We start from the raw sequence: 9,095 nt of genomic DNA on the forward strand, positions 1-9,095 counted from the left end.
GTCCCTCAGTGACGTAGCTGAGCACTGTTTCCCTCTGGGAATAGAGTTGCATACTCCCAAAGGCTCCCCAGCTCCCACTCCCATAACTCAAGCATTCCATTTTCATTTTGGATATGTCTTTGTGGAACTACCAGTTTGTGATATAGGGGCCTTTCACTCCTCATTCTTGTATTGTCTTGTTCACTTCTACAATCTGGGGGTGCTAGCACATCCCCATGGTCCTTTTAGAATGCAAATAGAAACACATCTCAGTTCAACAGACCCAACTCTTTCCTCAAACTTTGGCTCTGGTTTTGACAACACGGTTTCAAATCCTTGCCCTCTGCCTCCATGCTGAGCACAGATGGCTGCTATAAACACGCCATCAAAGTGTTTTCAAAGGGAACTTGGGAACGGGACAGTAAGTAATACCACCAAAGCAGCAGTCATTGGTAAGATAATCTTTTAAAACAGCCTAATATTTTTAGACTTTGATGTGTCTAAATTTCAAAAGAATGTGTAAACTAATTGGCATTAATTTTATTTTAAAAAAATTAGACCATTTCTTAAAGTAGTTGCCAAAATAGGGCCTAATTTAGAATTGTTTTTTTCCCTCCCAGTTCGCAAGGGATTTGGTAGAGGATAAGGTTGTGTAACAAAGATTGCAAACCAAAATTTACTTCGTATAGATTTCTAAGCTTCACAAGAAAGCTAGTCCCTGAAAATGGACTGGAAAGTCTTTGAAATCTTCATAAAGGAGAAGAGCAGGATTATGCAAAGATAGGAATGGGCGGTTCGTAACCTTTTTGATATTTTTCAAGTATGATGGTGAACTCCTCCAAGTTAATAAAACACAGAAATAGAGACATAACAAAACTTTTTGGCACTGAGAATGATAACTTTGGGATATTCTAAAAATTTGCTAGATAAGCAACTCATGTTCAAAGGTGAAGTAACTTGTACAAATTGTAAGATTGATTTATTTAAGCACGAGAATATCCTTCAGGAAAGAATGATTTCTGGAGGAATAGAGTGGAATCCTGGATATGGTTGCCAAGGCATCTCTCGAAGAAAAATTGCATCTGCCAGATAAAAACCCGGATGTAGCTAACACGTACAAGAGAAGACTGCCAATTTCTAGGATGCTAAGCTCTACAGTGAATCCTCTTATCATTTGTACATAAGGAAGAGGTTATATTTAGGGTGGCAGAAAAAAACTACTTTTCTTTGACAAAATGAAGCAAATAAGTGGAATCCTATTGAAAAGATTTCTCAGAAATGTCAGTGGATAAGGGTTGGTGGCCCAGCTAGAGTGGCAGGAGGCAAGACTTCTTTCCTTATGCGATTTGGCAGCCTGTTTAAGAGAATCCTGCCCAAATTAAGAGATTTAAACCATCACCCCATAAGCATCGTAGGAGAGATATTTTTAACCATGCCCTTGGCCTGTGTTTTAATAATCTATCGCTACATAACAATTTTCCTCAAAACTTAGTGGTTTAGAGCAGCAGCATTTTATCATGTCTTCAGTTTTGGGTTCAACTGAGTTCTTGTCCCTGTGGTGTCAGCTGGGGACACTTGGCTGCATTCAGGTGGTGGCTGGGCTGGAAGGCCCGGGAAAGCTAAGCGCTGGCTTGTGTCTGTCCGTCCTGTGCTCTGTCACCCTGTCTGTCCATGCAGCTGGCTCAACGTGGCGGTCCTCATCCAGCGCAGCTAGCTTTGAAGAGGAAGGAAGCAGAAGCTGCAATGTCTCTGAAGGTCTGGGATGTCCCTTTCGTTACATTACGCTGGTCAAGGTGAAACACAAGCCACCTCAAGTTCAAAGGGAAGAGACTCGGATCCCTTGTCTTGATGGAGTAGCCTGCACATATAAGGTGGAAAGAAATCAAAGGCCATCTTCCCTGGGGGAACTCTACCACAGCTTGAGACATGAGGCTGGTAGTAAATAGCTTTGAGGAAGAGAAGGAAGTCAAGCAAAGCAGAGTCTCTCTTCAGGGGCACAGGTGGTGTGTGAAGCTTGTTGAAGCTGCGATGGGTTGACATCAAATGTGACGTAGAAGTTCAGACACAGCACAACCAGAAGTTGAGGAGTTCCAGGGTCTGATAGCAGAAAGGGTGTGGGATTGATGGACAGGACACAAGTGACCGATTTGCATGTGTGTGGGGGGGAATTGCCCACAAATCAGACTTCCCATGATATATGGACTTTTGAGAGTTAAGTGTGTAGGCAGAAACAAGTCCTTTTTGCTTTATCTTGGTCACTGAGGAATTTCTAAGCTTATAGTTTTAGGTGAAGATCAGCAAACGAGTGGCATAGTAATGGTGGAGCCAGGAAAGTGCAGTGAATCATCTGCTTCTGGTGGCTGCAAGTGGCGTCCCCATTGCTGGTTAGGAGACCATGATTCTCATGCAGGGACACAGAAGTCTCTTCCTAGGGTGTTCTTGCAACTGTAGTCATTTTAAAGACTTCTGGTGCTGTTGGGAGTGCTGGTGGCATTCAGTGGAGAAGAGCCAGAGTTGGTAAATATCTAAACAGACCACACTTAGGGAGAGTGTTCTAGCTCAAATACCAGAGACATCCCAGTTAAGAAACACTAAGGTGGACCACTGGGGTAATATAGGCTATTTGTACGGAGTATATGGAATTTGGAAGGTGGAAAGACTACTGTATTCCATGACAGGCAGTTATTTTCTTGTAGGATCAGAGGGAGGCATAATTTGGAACTGTAGAAAATATGATGTGTATAGAAAATACACTTCTTAGATCACTTACCAAAAAGGTCATTGTTGGAAACCACCACTTTCTCACTTAGCAACCATTTCCTCACCAAAATGTTAAAGGAGAAATCAAGAACAATTACAGTTTCACGTAGAAATAAGACTAAACCTGGGTAAAGGGCAGGAGGGTAGAAAATGGGAAGATGATTGCACCACAAGCTTTTGAAAATTTCCTTGTAGGGATTGGCTTATCTGTATCTGGTAGAAATCATCATTCGTTTCTGTTGTTTAAAATTGAGTATGTTGAAAATTTAATATCTTCCCTTCCCTTCCCTTCCCAGTAATTATGCATGGAATCTTATTTTAGTTTTCCCCAGTTGAAGTGATTTCTTCCTCCATGCAAATCAACCAGTTCCACATTGGCAATCCCAGTCCTTGGTAGTAGTTGAACTTGCCTTGTACCGAAGTCTTTCTTGTGGCTGAAGGAGTCGGTTTTTCTCCAAGCTGAAATTCATGTTGCAGAAACACACATACCCTAACCTGTCTCTGGTAGTGTTACATTTATTTAAGAAGCAAGCTTCAGGTTGGGGCTCCTGTCAGTCTGGTCACAAAACTGTCCCTCTCAACATTCGCCTTTCTCTTCTCCTCTCCTCCCCTGATCTTTGTTTCACATGAAGTATTCCATGTGAAGCTCGGTCTTGGCCATCCCGGAAACAGCCTAGGACTTTGCTGCTGTGTGGTCAGCAGATGGGAATCATAATGTGCAAGAAACTAACTGGAGAGAATACGTCTCACGCACTCCTAAACTCGGAAAGCTCCACATCTTCAAAGCTTTTGAACTCCTTCTAATTGGCCAATGGCTAATACAAAATCAGACGCCAACAGCGTCGGTTGAGTTGGATATCCTGGCATCTGCCATGACCGCTGTGTGCTTTCAAAATTCGTGCACAAGGCTTTTGGTGGAGCCCGCGCTGACCGTGAAGAAATGCACTGAAGGGAGGTTCCAGCTGATGGAGTGTAGATATTCATTATCCACATAGTGAATTACCTGTGGCAAACTAGAAATTCCCATTTTAGTTTTTCTCCTACCTAGCATTTATCTGGACTCCTTCCTTCTGTGGTTGGTTGATATGTGCCTTGGGATTGCAGACTCATTTTAGTATGTTCTCTTTGATGGATCAGAAGGCACTGGGGACCCCGCCGAGCCCCCCAGGTCATGATTATGAACAACAATTATTGTCCTGCGGAGTTACAGATGTGCTAGTTACTAGAGGGTTGTGGTTAATAGAATGTTGAACAACAAAGACTTTATTGTATAACTGAGCAGGAAAAAAGCTCCCCAATAGCAGAATACATAATCTCAGAAAGTCAGGAGATCTGGAGGAAAACACATGAAGCTGAGTTGTTCCTTTATATAATTTTTTTGCTGTTCCCCCAAATTAAATGGTCAGGGTTTTAAAAAGTTACCCTGTGGGAAATATTTTGCTTCAAAGGAGAGAGAGATCAAATGTAGATGCAAAAAGCCAGCGACTCCCATATGTAAACTCTTTTCCACAGTGTGGTTCAGCCTTTGGTGAAATCTGATTAACTCGGGTCACTAGGGAACCATTTAGCGGCTTTTTATTTCATTGTACTGATTCAGGTCCCGTGGACCTCAGGCTATACACAGAGCATCAGGCCTGGTCCTTCTGTGGCAAATTCAAATGCAGTTTGGGAACCACGGCGCCCTTTACACTGAAGCCACTAGCACCAGTGGCTTTAATGCTATCACTTGGCTTAATCTGTGGTAACCAGATACCTAAGCCAGGCTGCTCTAAGAAGTTCACCAAACCCAAGAGAACTCCAAGAAGGCGGTGTTAATTATCCTAGTATTTTGTAATAAAATACATTTTTAATTAACATAGTAATTGTTCACATTTATAAGGTACAGTGTGATATTTCAATCCATTTTTTCCAGTGTGTACTGATCAGATCAGGGTACTTGGCATACATATTATCTCAGATATATATCATTTCCCATTTATGTTGGGAACATTAAAAAAACCTCTCCACTAGTGATTTGGAAAGCATGAGTTTCTTTCTGACCAGTGGAGTGAGCTGTGTAGCGGACCAAACCCCAATAAATTTATTTCATGTGTTCAGTAGAAAGGCTTCTGGGCACCTGCCGGATGATGGTAGAAGGTGTTTCTGCCTGGTGTCTGCTCGCATGCCTCTGCTTGCCCTCTAGAGATCTTCCCCACCCTCTCCATCCTTAACTAATACGGGAGATGGAATCCCAGCTGAAGATTTGGTATTTCCTCAGATTTCTTCTCAAGATTCCTGAGATCCTCCTGGAACCAGACATGACAAAATCAGAAGTATATAAACTTTGGTGCCTCCATGTGCGCGAGAACTCAGCCCCTCAGAGACATATATACGAAAGTTGGTTATTCAGGCAGGATGCTGCACGTGTTGGGTGACTGATGGGTCATGGTTCTTTGCAATTGCTTGCAAATTGCCTATCCTTTCTTTCCCATGAACATGTGGGGTGTTGTCTTATAGAATTCAGCCACAGCCCACATGAAATAGGGGAAGTGGATGCACCCTGCTCTGGAAAGACCTGCGGGTGGTAGATCCTTGTCATTTGCCAAATATAACGCCTCAGAAGACACTGTCTTGCTGTCCTTGAGCTCCTTAGTTGATAAACACAATAGCAACTCTACTGGTGTGGCTTTTGAAAAGCTCCCAGTGTAGAATGTTTTCAACATCTGCCTCTATTCCAAGAGAGAGAATTGAGGTTGTCCATAACAGAAGAAATACGGGAAGCATTGGAGACACAATGGAAAGATGAGGGATTGGCTTTGACTGTTCCTTAAAGTGAATTTTCCCCTCATTTACATTCCCCAGGGTCTTGGGGTGTTGGGTATTTGCCCTGGGAACTGGACCATGCTTTCATTACAATGAGTCATGGATGTTGCTGTCATAAAGACTCCGCAGCTGAAGGCAGAGCACAAACTTGACACTTCACAGGGCCTTTGGAAAAAAGCTGCAGCTTTATTTCCCTCCCCAGTCACAGCCAGTCCTAGATGCAATTGGTTCTATGTCACTAATTACAAACAAGCAGACAACGGAGTTTGTTTTTCCATACTGAGAATCAGCACTTCACTCCCAGTCAGATTTGAATGCCTTTTCATCTGTAACACAAACCAGAGCTAAGTGCTCTGGGCCTTTCTGGTGTGCTCAGAAAAGCAAGAGTAAATGGAAGACCCAACCCAAATTTTAAAAAGCAGAGTACCTACTATGTGTGAGTTGTTTTCCATCTGTTTTCTCAAGTAGACAGAATAATCCTGCAAGATCACAATGATTGTGTCATGGCTGTGTCTAGACGTCCCCCCAAAGTCTCATGCAGTCATAGGTGGGGCTTTCTCAGAAGTGGTTGGATCTAGAATGTGTGATGCAGGTCACCAGGATTAAGGGTGTGAGTGCTACTTGCCTTAAGTAGCCTGGATAAGACATGAGGGATAGAAGAGCTGTGGTTGCTTCTTATTGCTTTGCTGTCATGAGCTGCTTCTCCTCTGCAGTGTCCGTCTGCCATATGCCACTCTGCCTTGGAGCCAGCCGATTATGGACTGAAACCTCTACAAACTGCAAGCTAAATAAACCTTTCCCTTTTAACTTTGGGTGTTGGGCATTTTGTCTCAGCAATGAGAGAAAAGTAACTAAGACAGATTTCCAGGTGAGAAAGCCAAAGCTTGGTGTGGTTACTTCCACGTGGGCAGAGCCACCCAGTTAATGAGTGTTAAACCTGGGATGTAATATTGCCTTCACCTGGCTCCAAAGCCCAGACAACACCGACAGTTGCAACGTGTCGCCATAACCATTATGTTTCCCTGGAATTTAGGGACATCCAACTTTCTTGCTGGGTACACATTAATAGGCCCGGAAAAAAGGGCTTGCCTTACCCGTTCTTTTGCCTTTCACCAAAACTGCTCCCAATAAATACTATTTCTATAATTTTCTCCTAATGTTTCTCATTGCTGAGAAGTTCTTTCTTATGTCTGATGCAATTATTTCTTGCTGTATTTTGAAGCCTTCTCTCTTGCTGAGCCCCTCTGTGACAGAACCTACCGATTATGAAGTTGCTGCTTATTTTCCATGGGGTGGAGAAGGACTCCCTGTCAGTCCAGACAGCCCAGCATCCAGACCAAATCAATCTTGTCTGTTGGAGCTCGATGTCAGCTTTACCTTTCCTGGGTTCTCCCAACAAAAGCACAACTTGAAATAAATCTTCAGTGTTAATAATCCCCCTACACTGCCACTCCCTTCACCCCCAAACTCCCACCACCCTTGAATTAAAAAATAGGTAAGGAAAGAAGAAGTGGAGATGAAGGGAACTGGGTGGGATATAAAACCATGAACATCAATCTCTGGGTCAAACTTCTTTGACGGAAACTGTCCTGTGGAGATCCAGCTGACAGAAACACGGAGGGCCAGGAGAGCTACAGAGGTGGCCCTCCTGCCTGGCACCTGGTATGGCGTTGGCTGCACCTGGTGAGTCCGCATGTGGCCCAGGGACCTGTTCCTGTGGTTGCAAGATCAAAGCAAAGCGTCTCCCCAAGTCTGGTCCAGCTCATCTGGAAATGAGAGTCGAGTGGAGGGAGGCTGCCCACGATGGATGGAGATCAGAAGGAGGGCTGGGCAGTGTGGTCGGTGCTTGGTAACAAGATTGCAGTGCAGGGGCTGGGAGGGCTCTGTGAGGGAGCCAGGGCACTAGATGGCAGGCTCCAGGCTGGGTTCAGAGGAAGCCACAGATAGCACCAGGATGCTGTGAAGATCTGATGGCATTGGATGCTCTGCATGCGTCGGGGAAAGAGCTGAAGCCCTTGCAGGATGGCTTCTCCTACACTGTGAGAGCTCCCCAAGCAGTTACACCCTTCCCCAGCCTGCAGCTAAAGCAAGATGCCCCCACCTGGACTGCTGTCTGGAGCAACAGACTCTGGAGCAACAGGTGGTGTTTTAACCACCACTGAATGTGTCTCATTTCATACCCCAAACTGAGCTTACCATTCCATCCTCATCAGAACTGCTTCTCTTGCTTTGCTCCCTGTCTTGGGCATTGATATGACCCCTGCCAATTCTCTGATGGTGAATTCATAATTCTGTGATGCTGGGATTCTGCCCTCATCTGCATCCACTTCCTCCTCATTCACATGTAGGATTAAAACAATTTGCCATCAGCTTTCCCACCATGGCCTCTGTATACCCTGGAATGTCTCCTCCACCCTACCCTGGAGTGACCTTCCTAAACTCCCTGCACCACAGTCTAGATCAGAGGTTCTCAAGACGTCCTTGGTGTCTGCAGCACGCCCATAAGATTTATCTTTTGTATTTTGACCCCCCAACTAACCTGTGAAACTCTACAGCCCTAACCACAGCCATGCAGTTCAAGCCTGGAATCTGATGGCTGAGCTTTGAATCCTGGCTCTGTGAGCAAGATTCTGATGTCGCTCAGGCGAAAGGCTATTGGGAGGCACCTGACATTCTCTACTGCACTCGTAGTTGGCATTCCATCATCATAGAAAGGACCCGCTGGTCCCTGGTGTGTAGGTTGGACAGTTCTAAATGCCCATGCATGTTAATCACCTCCTAACTCTTCCTTTAAGCTGTATAGCTATTATTGTTAAATTCAGTTTACAGATGAGGAAGTAAAGGCACTGAGATGTTCATTGGCCCCAAGTTGGATAATGCAGAGGTAGCAGAGCTTGGATTGGAACTCTAGCTCTACACCTCCAGAACCTCTCTATTAACTCTAATGCTACTCTACAGCCTTCGCTCACTCTTCCCTGCTTGCATCCTCATTCCAGGAGCATCCCTCTACCTGGATGCCCTGGGATTTCTTTTTTACCACTAACTTTTCTTCACTGTAGAACCCTGGGAAGTCAAAACAGAGTAGGCTTTTGGTTCTGTTCTGTTCAAGATCACATAGGGAACTGGACAAAGCTCCAACCTCGACCTTCCATACTGCTTTTATTTTATGTTTCTGGACATAATTTCTTTCTTTCTTTTTTTTGAGACAGGGTCTCACTACACAGTTCAGGCTGGCCTTGAGCTCACTTTGTAGCCCAGGTTGGCCTCGAACTCACAATGATCCTCCTGCCTCAGCCTCCCAAGTGCTGGGATTACAGGCGTGCGCCACCATGCCCAGCAATGGACGTAACTCATAGTCATTATCCCTTCTTTGCCTTACCTTTGATTTAGGACTCCTGCAATGTTAACTGGACATCAGAAAGAAAAAAAAGTTTACATATTAATACAGAGTAATATTAATTATAATATGCATGCACACACATGTATTCAACTAGGTAAGTGAAGATGTATTCTTAGGTTTATCCATGGTGAGTGCTTTGTCTCTCTCTCTCTCC

This window comes from Chinchilla lanigera, unplaced genomic scaffold (genome assembly GCF_000276665.1).
Source record: "Chinchilla lanigera isolate Chin_1 unplaced genomic scaffold, ChiLan1.0 scaffold00036, whole genome shotgun sequence".
NCBI lineage: Eukaryota > Metazoa > Chordata > Mammalia > Rodentia > Chinchillidae > Chinchilla > Chinchilla lanigera.